This window comes from Triticum urartu, chromosome 6A, assembly GCF_056163025.1.
Source record: "Triticum urartu cultivar PI428250 chromosome 6A, HENAU_Tu73, whole genome shotgun sequence".
NCBI lineage: Eukaryota > Viridiplantae > Streptophyta > Magnoliopsida > Poales > Poaceae > Triticum > Triticum urartu.
Window position 1 is genome coordinate 298,738,938 of NC_141878.1, and position 21,493 is coordinate 298,760,430.

Below are 21,493 nucleotides of genomic sequence, written 5' to 3' on the forward strand. Positions count from 1 at the left end.
CTCACATGGGACAATGCTCTAATAATGATGATCATCACACTTTTATTTACTTACAACTCAAGAATTACAACTCGATACATAGAACAAAATATGACTCTATATGAATGCCTCCGGTGGTGTACCAGGATGTGCAATGATCTAGCATATCAAATGACATCAAAAAAGGACAATCCATGAAAACATCATGCTAGCTATCTTACGATCATGCAAAGCAAAAAGACAATGATGGTGCGTGTCATAATAAAACTGAATGGTGGAAGTTGCATGGCAATATATCTCGGAATGGCTATGGAAATGCCATAATAGGTGGGTATGGTGGTTGTTTTGGGGAAGGGTATATGGTGGGTTTAATGCACTGGCGAAAAGTGCGCAATACTAGAGAGGCTAGCAATGGTGGAAGGGTGAGAGTGCGTATAATCCATGGATTAAACATTAGTCATAAAGAACTCACATACTTATTGCAAAAATCTATTAGTCATCGAAACGAAGTACTACAAGCATGCTCATAGGGGGATAGATTGGTAGGAAAACACCGTCAGTCGTCCCCGACCACCACTCATAAGGAAGACAATCAATAAATAAATCATGATCCGACTTCATCACATAACGGTTCACCATACGTGCATGCTACGGGAATCACCATCTTTAACACAAGTATTTCTACGATCCACAATTACTCACTAGCATGACTCTAATATCACCATCTTCATATCTCAAAACAATAATAAGGAATCAAACTTCACATAGCATTCAGCGCTCTTTATATGAAAGTTTTTATTATATTCCTCTTGGATGTCGATCATATTTGGACTAAATTTGTAACCAAAGCAAATTATCATGTTGTTTAGAGATACTCTCAAAATAATATAAATGAAGCAAGATAGTTCAACAATTTCTATAAAATTAATCCACCGTCGTGCTCTAAAAAGATATAAGTGAAGTACTAGAGCAAAATTGACTAGCTCAAAAGATATAAGTGAAGCACATAGAGTATTCTAATAATTTCTTAATTCATGCGCGTCTCTCTCAAAAGGTGTGTACAGCAAGGATGATTGTGGCAAACTAAAAAGCGAAGACTCATATCATACTAGACACTCCAAGCAAAACACATATCACGTGGTGAATAAAAATATAGCCTCAAGTAAATTTACCGATAGACGAAGATGAAAGAGGGGATGCCATCCGGGGCATCCCCAAGCTTAGATGCTTGGTTTTCCTTGAATATTACCTTGAGGTGCCTTGGACATCCCCAAGCTTAGTCCCTTTCCACTCCTTATTCCGTAGTCCATCAAATCTTTACCCAAAACTTGAAAACTTCACAACACAAAACTCAACAAGAAAACTCATGAGATCCGTTAGTATACGAAAATAAATCACCACTTTTTGGTACTGTTGTGTAACGCCTGGATAATTAAGCTACAATAACCCTCTACTAATGATGCCCCGTCACAATGATTACCATTGTGAAACTCGCATTGATTCAAAACCGGTTCGAATTCAAATTTAAGTTACAGTCAAAAGTAATAGTTTTCAAATGTCAAAACTAAAATGTGCAAACAATGGCAAATAATTCATAATATTATTGGTGGAGAGACCAGTTTTTAATAAAATGTTTGAGTGCTGGAAAATAATAAAATTGTGTCTTAAAAAATTATATAAATCCCTTTCATAATTTCTAAAATATCAAACTAATTTATCTGAGTCCCACACTTTTTGCGACAGAGGTATATTTAATAATACTACTTTGGAAACTAGTTTTGTATTTTATTTAAAATAGAATAATGTGAAAATCAAATAGAAACAATACACAGAAATGAATAAAAGTAAAATAAAGAAAAAAACTAGAAGAAAGGAGAAAAACCCTCTCCTCCCCCAGGGCCACTTGGCCCAGTTGGCCTGCTGGCCCAGCAGCCCACCTCCACCCCTCCTGCTATGTCGCTACAGTGAAGGCAGGGGGCATGGAGGCCATCCACCAGTCGACCAACGCCGTGGAGGCCATCCACAGCCTCCCCCTCACCTATATCGCCCTCCCCCGATGAGAACCCAAGCTACACTCCCCCCTTCAGCCACTCCTCTTCCCCTCTCGCCTCCCCTCATGGATTTGGATGCGCGAGACGCTGCCATAACCATGGGTTCCCTCGTCACCGCAGCCATCGTCGTTCCTTTCGTCTAAGCTCGTGCCAAGAGCTTCCACAGCCTCGCCTTCGTCGCTCCGAGCAGCAGATCGAGTCTAGCCCCACTGCTTTAGTCGAATCCCAGTCTTCCTCATCTACGGTAACCAATGCCAACACCATCGATCCGCCGGATACTGCACTCTTAAACTGACAACGGGCCACTCGTGTGCTCCTCAGTGAGCCACCACACCTTCTCCCTCTATGCGAGGCTCGATCCCGAGCCTCTAGCCGTCTTCTCCGCCACGACCATAGCTCCATCGTCACCCAATCGTCACCGTACGCCTGCGACCAGCCGATGCTGCTTTGCTTGTTGCTTCTACTGCATCGCTACTGCTACCTCTGCTTCCCCACCGCGTGCCGCCGTGGTGGGGCTGCTCGCCGTGGCTACCCATCGTCCCAAGGGCAGCTGGGCACTTGGATGTGCTCATGGCACACCTACGCTGCCGCCTGACCCACTAGATCATCAAGACCGACTCCCCTGCGCTCGATTCCATCGAATCGAGCTCCGGCCGCCGCGTCGCGCCGTGCTGCTCTCCCTCGTGACACTCCTACCCTATGCCTCGCGCGCTGCTATGCGCCGCGCCGCCCCACTGTTCCTTGACACCACGTGGTTCGCCTCCACCCCACGCGCGCTGCGATTCCCCTCTGGCCCAGCCCTGCCTAGCCGCTCCGCTCGCCCCGCGACTTCCCGCTCGTCGCCGTTGCACCCTGCACTGCCCGCAGCTCACTCCCGATGATGTGGCTCTGCTCAACTCACGCTGCCGCTACCCGTGCAACCCTGCCGCTGCCGCCACGCCTCACCCCTCCGGCTCCGCTCCGTCCTATGTCCCGGCCCCGCTGCGTCTGCTCCGGCTGGCCGCCCCCCAGGCCGCGCTGCGCCCGGGCAGGCTTCGTCCCCGATAGGTTTCATTGTCATGATCGGCAGATCTCGAGTAGGGGGTCCCGAAGTGTGCGTCTGAGGATGGAAGGTAACAAGGGACAAGTGGGACATGATGTTTACCCAGGTTCGGCCCCGCTTAATGGAGGTAAGACCCTATGTCATGCTTGATTGTATTTGATGAGTATAGGGGTTACAAGAGTTGATCTACCTCGAGATCATAATGGCTAAACCCTAAATCTCTAGCTTATGAGAATTTTGATAGCCTCTACAGACTAAACCCTCCGGTTTATATACACACCGGAGGGGCCTAGGTTGTAGAGAGTCAGTTTGTGGGGGATCAAAATAACATATCCGGACACCAATATTGCCGTCCACGCATACAGGAGTCCTACCCCGGACATGGGGGGGGGGTCTTCTGCTTGTATCTTCACGGCCCATCAGTCCGGCCCAAATTGAATAGCCCAGACACCCGAGGACCCCCTAACCCTGGACTCCCTCAGTAGCCCCCAAACTGGCCTTCAAATGACGATGCAGTATCCGGTTTATGTCTTCGTCTTTTGCAAGGTTGCTTCTTCATCATACCTTGGACGGATAACAGTCCGGCCCTGACTTCCACGTTCAACCTTTATGACTCCTTCCCTGTCGTTGCCTCGATTTCCACGCATTGGGCGAATGCGAACAGTCCATAATAAATTTTACCAAAAAGAAAACCCCTGGCCACATTGGGACGACACCTATATAAAGAGGTTAGATCCCCAAGTGCCATCCACATCATGCAGAGAATACTAGGACTAGCCACGAAAAACTTCAAACACATGGCTAGTGCCCCAGGCTCTTCTTCGCGCCCCCATGGCCCTCAAGAGGGTGATTGGCAAAGCTGTTCAGTGACTCATCATCAGTTGAGTCAACTCTAGATGCAGGGATATCTCCCCCTCACAGATCTAGTCTCTGTACGAGCGGGATTGGCTTTGATTGGCAATGATGTACTAGCCGAAAATTTCTCCTACCCCAATAAGGAGGAGAGGGTTTGATTCGTTTCGTTTCTCTTGAAGGGCTTAGTATTTCCGATCAATCCCTTTCTCAGAGGTCTATTGGAGTTTTATGGCAACCAACTGCACAACCTCACCCCTGGTTCGATTTTGCACATCCCAGGCTTTGTTGCTCTCTATGAACTGTTTTTGGGCTGTGAGGTCCATTTCGAACTATGGAGAAAGTTATTTTGCCTCGTCCATCGCCATTGAGGGGGCTCCATATTTGAAGTGGGCGGCGTCGAAGTATGGCGCATAGCCGGATCAGGCAACCCTATTGGAACTCCCAAAGAGGTATCCTAGAATGGTCTTCAGAGTGGTTTTATATTGATGATGTCCCACATCCGGACCCAGTTCAACATGGACTCCCTGAATTTTCCAGTGCTCCTATGAAGAAACACCTTAATTGGCGTCCCCGGAGTCCCAAGGAGGAAGACAGTGCAGAAGTAAAAAGGCTGGTCAGCAAGGTCAGATTACTGGCTCATACCGAGCTCTCTATAATCGAAGTGATGGCCATTGCAATAAAACGATGTATCCAACCCCTTCAGTCTAGAGTAACTCCTTTATGGTGCTACAATGGTGAAGACGACGCATCTCGTTACAGATGGAAGGGTCCGGACACCCCGGCCAAACTGGCCATGATACTGGTCGATCTGTATAAAGGGGAAAAAAAGAAGACTTCCTTTGCTTAAACTGCCGAGAAGGTTATTCCATGTACAACCCCATTGAATGGGTAAGATTTTGATTATCAATGCTGCTTTACTGCAATCGAGGCACGCTAATCAAATTGTTCTTTGTTGTCCTAAAACATTCATGGAGGAAAATGATCGAGGACATTCACTATCCTGCCCCACAGCCAGAGGATTATAATCGCAACGAAGACCCTGACTTCTGCGAGGATCCGGATATATACATAGAGTTCGATGATGGATTATTTTATTAGGTGAGCCTTGATGGCTCGGAAGTGGCTATTATGGTCGACTACCCCCGCCCCTATTCCTTCTCCATCATAAGTATTCAAAAATCTTTCTTCAAAAAGGACCCCTTACTTGCACCTTATCCTTTGTAATAAACCGTACTTCATAGGACCGGCGCTCGACAAGCCGTACTACCTCGAGGGAGGCCTCTACGCGGGGCGATTGTTTGAAACGAAAGGAATCTGGGAGCGCTGTCGAGCCTTCTCGTCCTTCGAAGAGGTATGTCCTTTCATATATGCCTAAGCATGAGATCTTTCCTCCTCTACCTCCATTTCAGGGGGAGTATGCGGCAAACTGTGGGAAAACGCCCTGCTAGCCGAATGCCAGCTAATCCGGCACCGGACTCATCAACTAGAACGAGGGCTGATACAATGCCTGCTCTGCCTCTTCAAGAGGATTTGGATGACGTATCCGTCACAAATTCTGAGGTAGAGAGCATAATGAATCATCATTGACTGAAAGAGGCCATGCGTGCTCCAATTTTCTCTGAGCATGAATTTACCGCACTCAGTTCTGCGGATGCATATATCCGAGCCACCCGGGACGGACTTGCGAGAGTTACTCAACTGTTTTCAAAGGATATGCAGGTAATAGTTTGTGCAATTTTAATATATATATATATATATATATATATATATATATATATATATGCCAGTAGACCCCGAGACTTGAAGCGGTTAGGCCAAAAGATTTAAGGATCATTACAACCTGCAGGTTCTCAGGGAGAAGAATAACGCATTGTCCCAGGAGCTGAAGACAAACCAGATTAAGCTGAATGCAGCCACCATAGAGCTTGCAGAGATGAAGAAGGCCACAATGACCATTGATCAGAAGAACAAGCTTGAGCAGGAAAAGGATAAACAAGTCGGAGAGATAAAAGCTTAAAGGCGCAGTTATCGACAGCATAGCGAGAAAATAAGAAGTTGAAAGGAAGCATATTCGGTATGACCTTTTGAAACATCTAAAGGATGTAGATCATCCCATAGTCCGGATTGTCAAAACTTTGTTATTGCAGGTCTGTTAACCAGTCGACCTGAGGAGGAAGTATCTGGATTTCGAGGCGACGTGCTTAAGGAACTGTCCGTGATGCATGAACAAGCCCGGAAAGCTATGAGAAGTATGGCGAAGGCTTTATGGCCATCTGATGCCCCTCCAAAAAGTATGGAGGGGTTGGCGAACCTGTCCAAAGGTGCCCGACGCCGTTTCGAGCTATGGAAGGCGTCCGCATGTCGGTAAGGTGCACGAGAAGCATGGGCGATGGTAAAAACACGCTACACCGGACTCGATCCAAATCATATGGCTCGAGCTGGACCTCGAGGGCCCGACGGAAATGAGATTCCCGGGAACTTGGTGTATGACCAAGTGATGATAGCTACGAAGTACTTGGAAGAAGACTGTAGTTTAGACAGTCTTATAGATGGTATAGATAAGGCACTATTGCAGGATGGTCCAAACGCAACACTATGATCAGAGACCCTTCGACGAAACTGTGTGCGATGCCATAATCGCAAACGGTAGTGTAAAAAACCCGTCAAAAGGGTGCAAAACGTTTGTGCTAACGGATGCATCAAACAAGGTTTATATTTTAGTTGGGTGTGCGATGCAGGGCATACAGTTCAGTTCAATTAACTGTTTGCGATGAGGAGGAACAAAAGAAACGGGAAGCTAGATGAAGGTGTGTGTGATATATAGCATACGGTTCACTAGGATGAACTGTGTGTGATTAGGCAACACAATGGAAACGGTTCAACTGAACAAGATGTGTCTGATACGCGGCAAACAGGTCCGTAATCAGAAATGTGTGCGAAGACCGACAATAACATGGATGATTGTTTGCGATGAACTTCATCCGGTTAATTTGAAATTTACTTTGTTTGCACAAATTTCGTACGGTTAGTTCATATAGTTGTCGAAAGGTATGCGGGCAACATCCTCTGGCATTAGTGTCCTCCGTCAGATGCCGGTGTAAATTTGTGGGCCAACACTAGAGATGCCCTAACTATCATGCTATAATCCCTAACAGTGCTCCATTATTTCGCAGGGAACAGTTATCCCTCAATCAAAATCAGACCCGCCGTGTTTCACACTCCTCCCACGTAGGAGTGTAGACTCTTTCTTACATAAAAATGGAGCAAGTGGACGGCACTATAGCACGTCATATCACTCAAACAAGCCCGCCTAACGCGCGGGAAAGCCCCGCCCTCGTCATTTTGTTCTGGATTTCTATCGATCGATCGCACGAAAATCTTATGCTTTGCAAATTCAAAAGGAAAAGGTGGAACACTTACGACTCGTACGTGTCGCGTTCGCATCGCACCCCCGATAGTCCAGCTCGCACGCCGCTCACCAGACGGGACACGCATTATCTTGCATTTCCACTGACATGTTGGACTGCAATTGAATAAACCGTCGACAGCCGAAATCTAATCGCTCGGTGGGCATCGGTTGAGAAGAGAGAGACGGGGGAGGGAGAAGAGATCGCCTGCCCGTCGCACACAGACTCCATGAAATATATGGTGATAATGTGAGGTGGGCCATGCGGTAGTCCGGACCGCTTGCAAGCCCGCTGCTGACCGCCCTGGCCCACCAGAAAACCCCTCCCCCTCCCGCGCGTGCTCCTCTTTCAGACACCAGTTGCCCGCATTCATAGCAAGTAGCACTAGTAAAATACTGGGCTATAAGCCCGCTTATGTGGAGGAGAGAGAGGCATTGACGAAGTCAAGGAGTGGGCTCTGCAAGAGCCCGTTTCTACACGTGCTCCTAGGTATAAAAAACCAATTCTAAAAAAAGAGGTATAAAAACAATTGTGTCCAAAAAAGAAAGGTAAAAAAACATTTGTGAGGAAAAAGATAGAGAGAAAGTGAGAATAAGTTGTAACCTTGTAGCCAACCTTATAGTCAACCTTATAGTCAACCTTATAGTCAACCTTATATCCAACCTTGTAGCCAAGTATTAGGAGAGTGAATGCCAAAAATATTACTTGGCGCATAGCCAGAAAAACGCAGTCCAGTCTTTGGTCCCAACTTGTGCCTTTTGGTTATCGGCACATATGGTAGCAAACTGTATGGCATGGAGTCTAAAGATTCCAGACAAGTTGGTTGACGCGTATATTCATCTGGCACTTAATTAGTCTGCACGCCAGGGATGCTCCATTTCAGTTGAACTGCACAAAAAATTTGGGTGGTTCATTTTATGAAACGCCTCCTTTCTTGTCTGCAATGTAGAATTTTGGCGAGCTACATGACCAAGATGAGCCAGTAAACTAGATGGATGAAAGTAGTGGCCGAGTTTATCAAACCTCCCTCGGCATGAGGCCACTATTTCCAGGATAAACCTACAAGCGAAGTTCAGATTGTCTATGTTGCATCTTATGTACTCGAAAGTTTACTCGTACCAGCATTAATTTTAGCAAGAAGTACCTCCGACTGAACACCATTTACCAGTCTGTACCCTAGGTAATTAAAGTTTGTCCATGGATGATATTGGTTGTGATCTCAATCATTTGGATGCATAAACATACTGAACATGTGTATATCCAAATCTTTTGTGAATTATCTATGAATATTTTCTTGTGATCTACCAATCATTTGGATGCATAGACATGATGAACTTGTTTATATATGAATCTTTTGAGTTGTTGATTGTGAATGTTGGCTATGAATATGAACGTGTACTATGAACCTGAGCTTGGTACAAATGTTTACCTTTTCTGTTGTACTTGTGTGTGAACTTGTTCGTATGTCTACTGTGGGATTTGTGGCGTGTGGGTGTAAACGGCACAGCTACTTCCTAAGAAGAATTGCACCTGCTTGTTAGGGTAGCAATGGCGCATCAACTCTTTTTAATCTTTTTGCTTTGTCTTCCCCCCTCTCCCGCTCAACACCTACCGTAATGTTTTCGGCTTCAAAACAAACATAGTACTATGTTGTTTTGGGGGCTTGATGAAAAATCGAGTGTTGCTTTTTGTAGGTTGGCCCGCCCAGCAAATGGGTTGCTGGTCCACCACAGACTGGGAGGCTAAAAATACAAGTTGTATGGTGCAGAGGCAAGTAAAAAACGGCATCGAGAGCCATCCACTAAAAAAATCGCGCCTGATGTGGTTCTTCAGTCGCGCCGCCACCCCCCTCTTTAATCCAGTTTGCTCCATTCGCCAACCGGCAGCACGGGACGGAAGTTTATTCCCCCCTCACGCCTGCTGGGGGATTGAAGAAGCGCGTCATGGAATCCAACACCTATGATGGTTGCTTGTCCAAGTGATTTTCAGATAAGAAACTACATGTTTCAGAGGCAGAGAATTTAAATCAATAGGCACTTTTCAGACATGGATAATATAATGTTGGAAATTTTATTCATGGTAAAAAATGGAACTAACAACAAGTTAACATCATGCTGATCAACATTCATGTATAGCACATCTTCATATGATGCAAAGTCAAAAAGATATGCTATTTTCAAAATGGCAAGTCAATGTTGAGTGTGCGAAAAACTGGGTAAACAAGGGACGAAATTTTGGCAAGTGTTAGATATATTTCAACTGCACCAGCTGGAATCGAACCTGGGTAGTACAACTTTTGGTGAGAGGGCTACAGCCACCGGGTTAGTGCGGTATGTTCGAAAGAATGAAGGCGTCTTCCCCAGCTCTGGTTCTTTCCCGTCCGTGTGCGCTCACCGTGGCACCGCCGTATGTCGTTGTCAACATGCTCAACAAACAGGAGGAATCCGAAGAGGACTGGATGCCGAGAGACTGACAATGGGGACCCACCGGGTCCAAGTCGTATGCAAGCAAGTGCCTCATTGGACAAAAAAGCTTCCTCCGAATTGTATACTGATGTTGGGGCCCATGGGTTTGTCAACCTTAGTCAATAAACGATATAAATTTCCAACGATGATTGTCATCGGGGAGCTTTTTTCCAGGGGTATCGTGGACCTTTTTTGTTGTTGCAGGAAAGGGGTATCGGGGATCTAGTTGGTATCATTTTTTCCAGAGGGTGAACAAGTATAAGCAAGGCCTAGGTTTTGTTTTTTAACATGCGTAGCCAACGGCATACGGAGACAGTGGTTTCAACTTATTTTTTGAGGTCCATCATTTACATACCGGCCTATGGGCCTCCCAGCATAGGTTTTAGTTTTTCTTAAAGATCGGCAACCCAATGTATTTTTTTAATAAAACGCCGATCTCTGTTCTATTTATCTATATATAAGAATAATAATGTTGTGTCCAATTTATGTTTTACCTTCTAACCACATTATATATATTTATATTATTACGATTATCGTATATTTAATAGAGACTTATATATACATTATAAAAACAACCCACATGTTATTAACTTATAAAGAATGTTTAACAGACTTGGCAAGGAAAACCCTGGTTGTTTTTGACTCACAAGCAAGGAAAATCCTGGTGATTGCGTACAAAAGCTTGCGAAGATTTTAAGGACCAATGTAGTAATAGCACGCTCATTTTTTCTTTGAGCAATAGCTTGCTAACTTGCTAAAAAATGTGTTGCTCGGGTTTCTTTTTTGATATTAATTGCTCCTTCTAACCTAACATTATATATAGAATGAGCCCAACTAATTCGTGTATTTCAAGAAAGTGCAAATGGGCTGGGATTTCTTACAGAATATTAAATGGGCCACATTGACGCGAAATTATTTGTTCAACCAGCCTAGCAAATGGACTGTAAATTCTAGAAAACATGGGTTAAATATATGCCACATTTTTGCAGGCTGGCATGTGGGCCAATAGGTCGAAGCCTACGCAAGGCGTTGTCAACTTGGTCACCAAATGATTATGACATCCACAGCCATTGGATTTATATCCAACGGCCGGCATGCACCTTCAATCTCTCGTCTTCTTCCTCCAGGGTCGCTAGGACTGCCTGCTCCGGCCACCGGTGGCTAGCGGCTCTGCTTAGCACGCATCACTGCTAAGCGCTACCCCACCACCGTCCAGGCTATCCCTCCACCCCTCCACACCTCATGTTATTCTGCATCGACTACAGCCCCACGCAGCACCAGAACCAGTTATAACCCTTGTACTCCTCTCAATCTTTGACTCCACTGCCGTGTCTTCCCATCTCCTGGTCGTTCCCGTCCGAGGCCTCACCGTTGTCCACCGCCTCCCTGCGCTCGGCACGGCGTGGTCAACAAACGAGGGTCATCAGAAGAGGAATGTAAGTGGAGATACTGACGGCTGGGACCCACGAGGTCCATTGTCGCACGCAAGGAAAGTTCGTTCTTATTAAGCTGAAAAAATGTTTCCTCCTCCTGACAGCTGAGACCCACAGGCTATATCTTCGCACGGAAGGAAGTGCCTCCTTATTATGCGAAAAAACTATTCCTCCCGATGACAGCTGGGACCCGGCAGATTTGGTGGCTGACTTGTGGGCCTACTAAGTTGACATGTACGCAGGGCTTTGTCAACTTAATCAATAAATGATTCTAGCAGCTGGACCGTTGGATGTTAATCCAACAGCCGTGCTCCTTCTTCAACCTTTGTTCTTGCTCATGTCTCCCATGGGCGTAGTGCTGCCGCGCACCCGAACCAGTCAAGTTTCTCACTCCTCTCCATCTACGACTCCATTGTCGCATCTTCCCCATCTCCAGGTCGTTCCATTCTGGGGCCTCGCCGTAGTCCACCAGCCTTGGTGCGCTCGGCACGGTGTGGTCAACCTGGTCAACAAACGATAGTCATCGGAAGGTGACTGTACATGAGAGGCTGACAGTGGGGACGCACCACGCCCATGGACACATGCATGCAACTGCATCCTTTTACCCTGAAAATAATGTTTTCTCCCCCTGATAGCTAGGACCCACTAGCTACATCTTCGCACACAAGGAAGTGCATTCTTATTACGGGCAAAAAATGTTTCCCCCCTGACAGCTGGGACTCAGCAGCTATATTTTCGCACGCAAGGAAGTGCGTTCTTATCCTCCCTGACAGCTGGGACCCACCCGGTCGAAGCATACGTACTGTTGTCTGTCTTGTAGCAAACTTGTACGTACATACTGGTCGATTCGTCGCTCTGCAACGATGAACCGTGGCCGAGTAAGTAGCAGCACATGTCATAGTAGAGCCCCCGACATAGTAGTTCAGGCTGTCCCGTCTAAACCGTGTACACGTACATACATCCATACAACAAAAGATACGGCCACGAACGTACATATGGGCGGGGTCTCGAACGACTACTCGCGCATACGTACGATCAAGTCTCGTGTACATGGAGAGGCAGTGATGCTGTCCTGTTCATCGGCAGCCAATCGGCTCGGTGGAAACGGAGAAACTGCGTCGTTGTGTTCATCTGGAGGCAACGGAATGTGTCGTGTTCATCGGGAGCCAACCGGCTTGGACGAAACAGCCAATCGAAACGAGGCATGGCATACCGCAGAATGGAGAAAACAGCCTTGTATTTGACAGCCTATGGTCGAAACGGGATCCTATTCACCGGGAGGTGTGTGTCATACTACAATGGAAGAAACAGACTTCTCTTCGACCTCCTACGGTCGAAATGGGGTCCTATTGATCGGGAGGGGTGTGGCGTACCGCAAAACGGAGGAAACGGACTTGTGTTGGAGCGCTATGGTCGAAATGGGGGTCATGTCCATCGGGAGGGGTGTGGCGTACTGCAAAACAGGACTTCGCGGCTGCTGTTCATCCATCGTCTAATGCCTCCACGGGCTACTGTTCATGCACCGTCAACCTCCTCCAGCCTCCACCTACGACTGTTCATCCACGGTGTCACCCCTCCTGCCTCCACGAGCTATTGTTCATCCACGGGCTCCTGCCAGCCTCCGCCGCTCCTCCACTGGCTACTGTTCAACCAGCCCTCTCCACGGGGTCTTGTTCAACCACCCCTCCATGGGCTACAGTTCATCCAGTCCTCCACCAGCTACTATTCAACTAGCCCTCCATGGGGTCCTATTCAGCCAGCCCTCCATGAGGTCCTGTTCATCCATCCCCAATCGGCTCGATCGGGGTCCTTTTCATCCAGCGGCAATGGCCTCTACTACCACGGGGTCCTGTTCATCCAACCCCCACGGGGAACTATTCATCCAACCCCCCAACAATGCTCATTGTTCATCAAGAGGTAGCAGGTTCGATCGGCTTCAGTTAGCAGTAGTAGCGAAGGAATCGCTCTATCGGATTCAGTTAACAGCCAGATCGATCGATCACTCGGGTTCAGTAACGCATAGCCTGTAGTGCAATCCCTCGGGTTTAGTAGGCGAATGCCTCGCTCGGGTTCAGTTAGAGCCCAACGCCTCGCACCCACTCACGTACATGTAGGAGAGAAATGCACATCGCTCGGCCCCCGACCACTCACCATAACCGAGAACACCCTGATATTTTCCTCGCCCTCGCTTCTACCATCGTTTTTTACGTCATGGACGGCCCAAAGAATGTCATGCAGCTGTGTATCCGGACCACCCAGGATGAAAATCCCATTTTCTATCATGATTTTTAGTCATAGAAGTAGGAGCCCACCACATCAATGATGATACCCAGTTTTGTCACAATTATCGTCATAGAAGTGTCATAAGCATGATAGAAAAAAATCGTTTGGCCCAAAATGTCACGGAAGTGTCTCTTTTTTTTGTAGTGCAATACTCCAAAACCAACTAGGGGTGGCACTAGATGCACTTACAATCTCCCACTTTTTGGTGATTGATGACAAACTGGTTGAAGTTTTCAACGGGGATAAAAGTATGTGAAAGTTAAAGTACAGGAATATTGTCTTCATAGGTTAGAAAAGGCTCCCCCTGAAGATGTGCATATAAGTAGTTTGCTTTTGAATGCAAATGCACATCGCAAGTTTTACTTTGTGGTGATCCTCTTCAACACAAGAAGACAATTCATCATGCATACATAAGAGTACTGAAGATAATGATATTCATAATGAAAAATGGGCGTCTGCAGTATGACTTCATGTGGAATTTATCATCGCATCACAGGGTAGCAGCAAAAAGTAGCAGACGACCATCAAGTTTAAGTGTTACAACTCAAAAGCCAAATAGTTTCAAAACGAGAGTTGTAAGGACTGAGCAAAAATAAGCAACCACCCTATAAGGACCCGCTTGAAGACTATCAACTCATATGCTTCTCCCCCTTTTGTCAGTAAGGACCAAAAAGGTTTGAAGATGTAGAGTGTCTACTCGCTCTCATGTGATGAAGATGTTGGAGCAACAGGGTCGACGTTGGTGTTGGGCGGTGCAGACGGTCCTGGTGCAGCATCGTGATGCAGTGAAGCCATCATCGGTGAGGGGGTGTCATCCTCTTCATCAATGACTCTCGCAACAACAGTTACAGCCGAAGATGAATACTCTGAATCTTCAATGGATGGAGTTGGACGCCAACTTGCAGATTGCGGAGGCCTGGAATCAAACTTGAAACGTTTTGTGAAGCCATGTCCACGAAGATCTTCTTCATTACAGAGCAGTGTGAGGCTCTTCTAGGACCGCCGACAGGCTTCATGTGCAACGTATGAATTCTTGTTGGCCATATTATGAATGCGATTGACATAAAAAAGAAGACTCTGCATCTGGCACTTGATCCAGTCATGATGTCTATCCTGCTTCTGATGAAGTGATAGAAGAAGCTCCTGGTCGTTGAGGACACGAGGATGCTTCTGAGGCCTTTGAGCAATAGTACTGACAGTGGCATCGGTGTTGGCATGATACAACAGATGTAAATAACCAGCAAGAGGACCATCAGGAGCAGGAGGATTTGGCACATGAATACCTTCAATGGGCTGAGTGAAGCTTTGATGTTCAACATTGTATTCATGGAGTAGCTTCTTGGCAGGCTCAGGGTAGATGGTTTCATATGACATATCAATATCAGGCAAAAATACAACACAATTGCACGCTGAAGGTTGATAGTTAACAGTTGAGTGACGCTTGATCAAACGCATGACCCATGGTGCATAGAATTTGCGGCCAAATAGATCAATTCCAGATGAAGCAAGCTGGCAGATGAAGAAATCTTGAGTGTTGAACCTGATGCCTCTGATGATATAGAAAACCAAAGTCTTCATGGTGCCTTCGAGTTTGGCATCAGGAGAGTTGCCTTTGATAGGCCAAGGAGTATGCCTCACAATATGATATACTGTGCGGGCAGGTACTTGAGGTCCTTGACAAAGAACTCATGTGGCAAAGGCTTCATCATACCGACCATCTGACTCATATTTGGCTCAGGCTTCTGAAAGATGCTCTGCAGTTCATTCTCATGCAGCTAACAACCTGGTTCAAAGAGATCACCAGGAGTGGGCAGGGAAGTTAGCTTGATGATATCCTAAGCTTTGGCTTCGTGATGTACATCGCCTGACATCCACTTGAGGATCCATGTCTTCGGATCCGTGTTGTAGCCTCCGATGTGAATTGTAGCATAGAATTGTAGCAGAAGCTATTCATTCCAATGCTCCTTATCAGTCACAAACTGGAGTAGCCCAACTTGTCTGAAGCAATCAAGGGCCTCTTCAAGGCATGGCAGCCCAGCAATGGCATCACAATCCAGACGCTTACGAGGAAAAATCAAATCTTGATTGTATAGAATGCAAGAGTCATAGCTTCGTTGCTGATGGCTCCAGAATCAATCCGAGGTGATCTTTGGCTTCTTGTAGGGGTTCTTGGCGTTGTCGAAGAAAGTATTTGCTCTCTGAAGCTTAGCACACTGAAGGAGCCTTGCGTAGTTGCAGCACTAGGAAGCCTTGGCAATCTGGGCTTCGACTTCTGTGTTTGAGGCCTTTGCTCCACATGATAGTCCTATTATGGACCTAGAGCACTGGGTGGAACCAGAATGGGCCATCTTACAGTGACAAGCTCACCACTACAATTGTAAGCTCGTTCCATAGTGTGAGGCACTAGTGGAGGAATGGCTTGATACGTCTCCATCGTATCTACTTTTCCAAACACTTTTGACCTTGTTTTGAACTCTAAATTGCATGATTTGAATGGAACTAACCCGGACTGGCGCTGTTTTCAGCAGAATTGACATGGTGTTATTCTTGTGCAGAAATATAAGTTCTCGGAATGACCTGAAACTTCACGGAGAATATTTTTGGAATTTATAAAAAATACTAGCAAAAGAATCAACACCATGGGGCCCACACCCTGTCCATGAGGGTGGGGGCGTGCCCACTCTCCTGGGGCGCGCCCCCCTGTCTCGTTGGCCCCCTGAGGCTCCACCGACCTCAACTCCAACTCTATATATTCACGTTCTAGGAGAAAAACAATCAAAGAGAAGGAGGCATCGTGCTTTACGATACGGAGTCGCCGCCAAGCCCTAATCTCTCTCGGGAGGGCTGATCTGGAGTCTGTTCGGGGCTCCAGAGAGGGGAATCCGTCGCCATCGTCATCATCAACCTTCCTCCATCACCAATTTCATGATGCTCACTGTCGTGCGTGAGTAATTCCATCGTAGGCTTGGTGGACGGTGATGGGTTGGATGGGATTTATCATGTAATCGAGTTAGTTTTGTTAGGGTTTGGTCGCTAGTATCCATTGTTATGATAATGATGTTGCTATGACTTTGCTATGCTTAATGCTTGTCACTAGGGCCCGAGTGCCATGATTTCAGATCTAAACCTATTATGTTTCCATTAATATATGTGACTTCTTGATCCTATTTTGCAAGTGAATAGTCACCTACTATGTGTTATGATCCAGTAACCCCGAAGTGGCAATAATCGGCACCACTCCTGATGATGACTATAGTTTGAGGAGTTCATGTATTCACTAAGTGTTAATGCTTTGTTCTGGTACTCTATTAATAGGAGGCCTTAATATCCCTTAGTTTCCAATAGGACCCCGCTACCGCGGAAGGGTAGGATAAAAGATGTCATGCAAGTTCTTTTACATAAGCACGTATGACTATATTCAGAATACATGCCTACATTACATTGATGAACTGGAGCTGGTTCTGTGTCACCCTATGTTATAACTGTTGCACGAGGAATCGCATCTGACATAATTATCCATCACTGATCCATTGCGTACGAGCTTTTCACATATTGATCTTTTCTTAGTTACTTTTCCGTTGACACTGTTACAATCACTACAAAACCAATACTGTTACTTTTGCCACCGTTGACTTCATGCTCCACATTGGCTTCAACTATGACAATGTCATTGGCTTTAGTGGTGATGGTGGTGGCAGCCTCATTGGCTTCAACTTCCATAGCATCATGTACAGGGGGTCTGGCACAATCACATCTTCTTGGATAACTAGATCACTAGCAGGGAGAATAACTTCATGTTCTTCTTCTCTTTCTTCATCGGCTGATGCAGCCAGAATGTCTTCAGACGATTTGGCTTCAGATTCATGAGCAGACTCTGAAGGCATGGCTTCAGGGAACACTTGACGTGCTACTGATCTTATGGGTTGCACATCCTCTTCAAGAATGCTTGACATGGAGAGCTGGGGCCTGGGGCCTCTGTGGAGTCTCAAGCACCGGAGTGGTGACATGAGCTAGTGGAGTTCGGGGAATCACTTCATGTAGGGGGGAGTTCGGGTGTTTCTCTTCCCAAAATTCATCTTGAGCGATTGGCATCGTGGGAACGCCAATACTTATGAGTTCACTGCTCGTGGGAGCAGGCGATGAGACTGATTTTGGCTCGAGCTAAGGAGGGACTTCATCATCTTCAACATGGTCTTCGTGAACCATGTCTTCAGCTGCGGTCGAGTCAACAGCTGGAAGCTCTTCAGACTTAGGGGCCTCTGTGGGAGCACGCTCATGGACAACAAGACGGTGCTCGTGATTTGTGGAGGCAGGGAGTGCAAAAGAGATGGGTTCAACATTCAATGGCTCTTGGCAGCAACACATTCTTTGTGTGAAGACTTTGAAGCCTTTGTCTTTAGCTTCTTTTGGGAGGGAGCAACATCAGAGGTGTCGGGTGCTTCCTCTTCCTGGCTTCAGCCTTAGCTTGCCTTGTCTTTTTCTACTCAGAAGCTGCTGATGGGACCTTTGGCTTCAAGCCTGTCATACTGGCAGGGAAGACTATGCTTGGTCGTTCCTGCCTTGGAGCTTTGGGTTCAACTTCGGCAAACTTCTTCCTTTTCTTGGCAGAAAGCTTGGGGCCAATTCCTGGACGCCCAAGTGTCTTTCTCTTCTCAGCCTCATTGTGAGCTTGGACGCACTTCTCAGCATAGTACTTCATGCGGTCACGGGAGGCTTTAGCTTCCTCACGCTTCTTATTAAATTGGGCCTTGAGGTTAGTAATCATTTGTTTGAACTTTTGTATATGCTTTTTGAACTGTGCCTTCTCATAGTCAATCTTGTTTTTCAGCTCAACAATCTTCTGAGCTATGGCAAGTTCCTTGGCAATGCAGCCCTGAAATGTGATGCTTATGTTAACAGGCAGCTGCAAATCATCAATGTTGATGGTGGGATCTTCACACCATTCATCAATGAAGTGATTGAGAATACCCGCATCAAACAGAGGCAAATCCTTGAAGATTTCGGCCTCTTGATTGCTCTTGATGAGCATCTCCAGAGCATCATCAACAGGATCTTCATCGCTGGAAAGATCTATCACATTTTCTTCATTTCGAAGAATGCTTGCTGGGGTGAGGTCATGCCCAGAAATCTTCTTGGGCTTCTTGATCTTCTTGGAGACATGAGATTGATCTTCATACTATACACTGGATTCAGGAGGTGCAGATTTCAATGGCTTCACAGTAGAAGCTTTTGGAACAACAGAGGGCTTGGGAGCTTTTGTATTCTTCTTCTGCTTCAGCAGCTCGGGAGCATCCTCGGAGTCCGCTTCTTCAGTAGATTGATCAACTGTGGCCCTTTGTGCTGCAATATGAGAGAGAAACCCATCGAAGCCATTGAAGGGACCAATGACATTTGGATTGGCTTTATGAGTGCCATCAGGCCTTGGAGTAGCAGGACCGGCGTTGAAGTCAATCCCCAGTTCCTTCTTGTTCTGAACTGCAGAAGCTCTAGCAAACTAGAGATTTTGCTCGAATAACTCATTGTCATAACACCATATGAGACTAGAGGCATCGGCATCTGCAGGTTGCGGTCCTCTGACCATGCATGAATAGAAGCCCTGGGCAATGGCTTCAGCCTTTGTCTTGGGCATAAGTTTCTTATACACAATATCTGCCCATGGAGGCCTCACTGCATTCTTCTTAGTGTATTCATCTGTGATGAAGTTTTACAGAAACCATTGCTCTTCCCAATATCTTCGAATCCATTAGACTTGAGTTTTGCGTTCTTCATATGTTTCCTCTAGGTCAGACTTGTACTCTTTATAGATATCTGGTGGCAAGTCCATAGTTGTGTTGCCTTGGTGCTGCCCGCCACCCTTCTTTGCAGATTTGCTTGAAGCTATTGGACTTAAATAGAAAGGCTTCAAGATAATGTTTGGCTTCAATCTACTGGTCAGCCAAGAGCTGGCTTCAGGAGATTCAATATGATGTTGTAAGAATTCTGCAAATGAATGCAGGCTATGAGAACCGAGGGATTCTCCCACGGACATGTACCTATGATAGCATTAGAGATGTGACGGAAGGGTAAGAGGTCATATGCATTCTTAGAAGATTTTGAAGATAAATCAGTTTGAAGACATTGACCTCATAGTGCGAAGACATTCACTTATTTGAAGTGAGTCGGTTCCAGAATTGTATGAATCCATGAATCCCTTGGAAAGCTTATAATATACCGTTGGATCTAATGTCTACATGAAAAAGTTTCTCCTATTCAGTTTGAAGACATTGACCTCATAGTGCGAAGACATTCACTTATTTGAAGTGAGTCGGTTCCAGATTTGTACGAATCCATGAATAAGTACAAGTGAGGAATATAACTAGTTGTGTTGCATAAGTGAATATACTTGCATGATATGAGATGCAGAAATAGAAAGAAGTAGATCTGGAAGTGTAGAAACCACTTTTGGAAGATGTTGACAGATTCAACAGATCAAACAGGTGGTAAAAATTGAGCTTTATTTACCGCTCAAAGAACTGCTAGACGAGGCGAAGAGGATGTCGAGCAGTCCAATCTCCCGCGCCCTAACTTGGCGGCGGAAGACACCTATGGCAGCGGCGGAGAAGACGAGGTCCGTGGCTGGCATGAAGACAGCGTCAAAGAGGTCACGGCAGCTAAGCGCTTCGTCTCCGGCGTCGACTGAGGCTGGCGGTGGCACTAGGGTTTGAGCGAGACGGGTGAGGTGGGAAAAGAGATAATGACCGTGCGAGTGAAGTATTTATAAGGATAAGGGACATCACAGTGTAATTATACAGGTGCCCCTGGTAGTTCACATCTGGTGGACACGTCGCATGTAAGCAACTCATTGAGGGTTGAGCCAAGTACCCACGCGCGCTTGGTTTGTCGGGTGGTCATTCCAGCTTCTCCGGTATTTAGGCAAAAAGGGTAAGTGCATTAAAAACAGTTTTAAATGTGTGCCTTTGTATCTTCAGCTGACAAGGACATAGTGAAGACATTCGACATGTGTCAACAGAATGCATATGAAGAGACAGAGGGAATTTGAGGTATAAGAACAGAAGGGATTAGGGTCCGATCACATTCACTTAGGTCAGAAACTGGCAGGTTTGAAGACATAGCTATAAGTGAATGTTGTAGAAGACATATATATATATGTGTGTGTGTGTGTGTGTCTGTGTGTATCAGTGAAGACCAAATCAACATTGCGAAGATAAACTTTGAAAGTCAAACCAATGTTTACGACAAACCAAATATAAAGCTAATGCAATCACGACACCAAAAGAAAAACTTTAAGAAAGTTTGGTGGTGGAATTACCCACCGTATAGGAAGTATTAGACCCAGACGCGGCACACAATTATCATGGCACTCCGAAGTCAAATTCCACATTAATGTATTCACACTTAGAGGGTAAGTCTTCATGAATTGAATATATACGTTACTTCGTGTGTTACACATCTAAGTCATCAACATGCATCAGCGTTAGGATGTGTGTCCATTCATAGGACATTTGAGGATTCTAAGATATTTCGCTGACACCATTGCTTGCAAAACCTTTTCTCATCCAAGGGCTTCATGAAGATATCGTCCAATTGCACTTCAGTGTTGACATGAATGATATCAATGTCTTCCTTCAAGACATGATCCCTGAGAAAACGATGACGGATTTGAATGTGCTTTGTCTTCGAGTGCTGAACTGGATTGTGAGCAATCTGGATGGCTCTTTCATTGTTGCAGTAGAGTGGCACGTGCTTCATGTTGATGCCATAGTCCTTGAGAGTTTGCTTCATCCAAATAAGCTGAGCACAGCAAGATCCAACAGTGGAGAGTGATACACAGTTCTGCTTCTTTGAAGGCCAATAGACAAGAGATCATCCAAGAAAGTGACATGTGCCCGGTGTGGTCTTGTGATCAACCTTGTCACCAACATAATCAGCATCTGAGAATCCAACTAGATCAAACTCTGAGCCCTTTGGATACCATAAT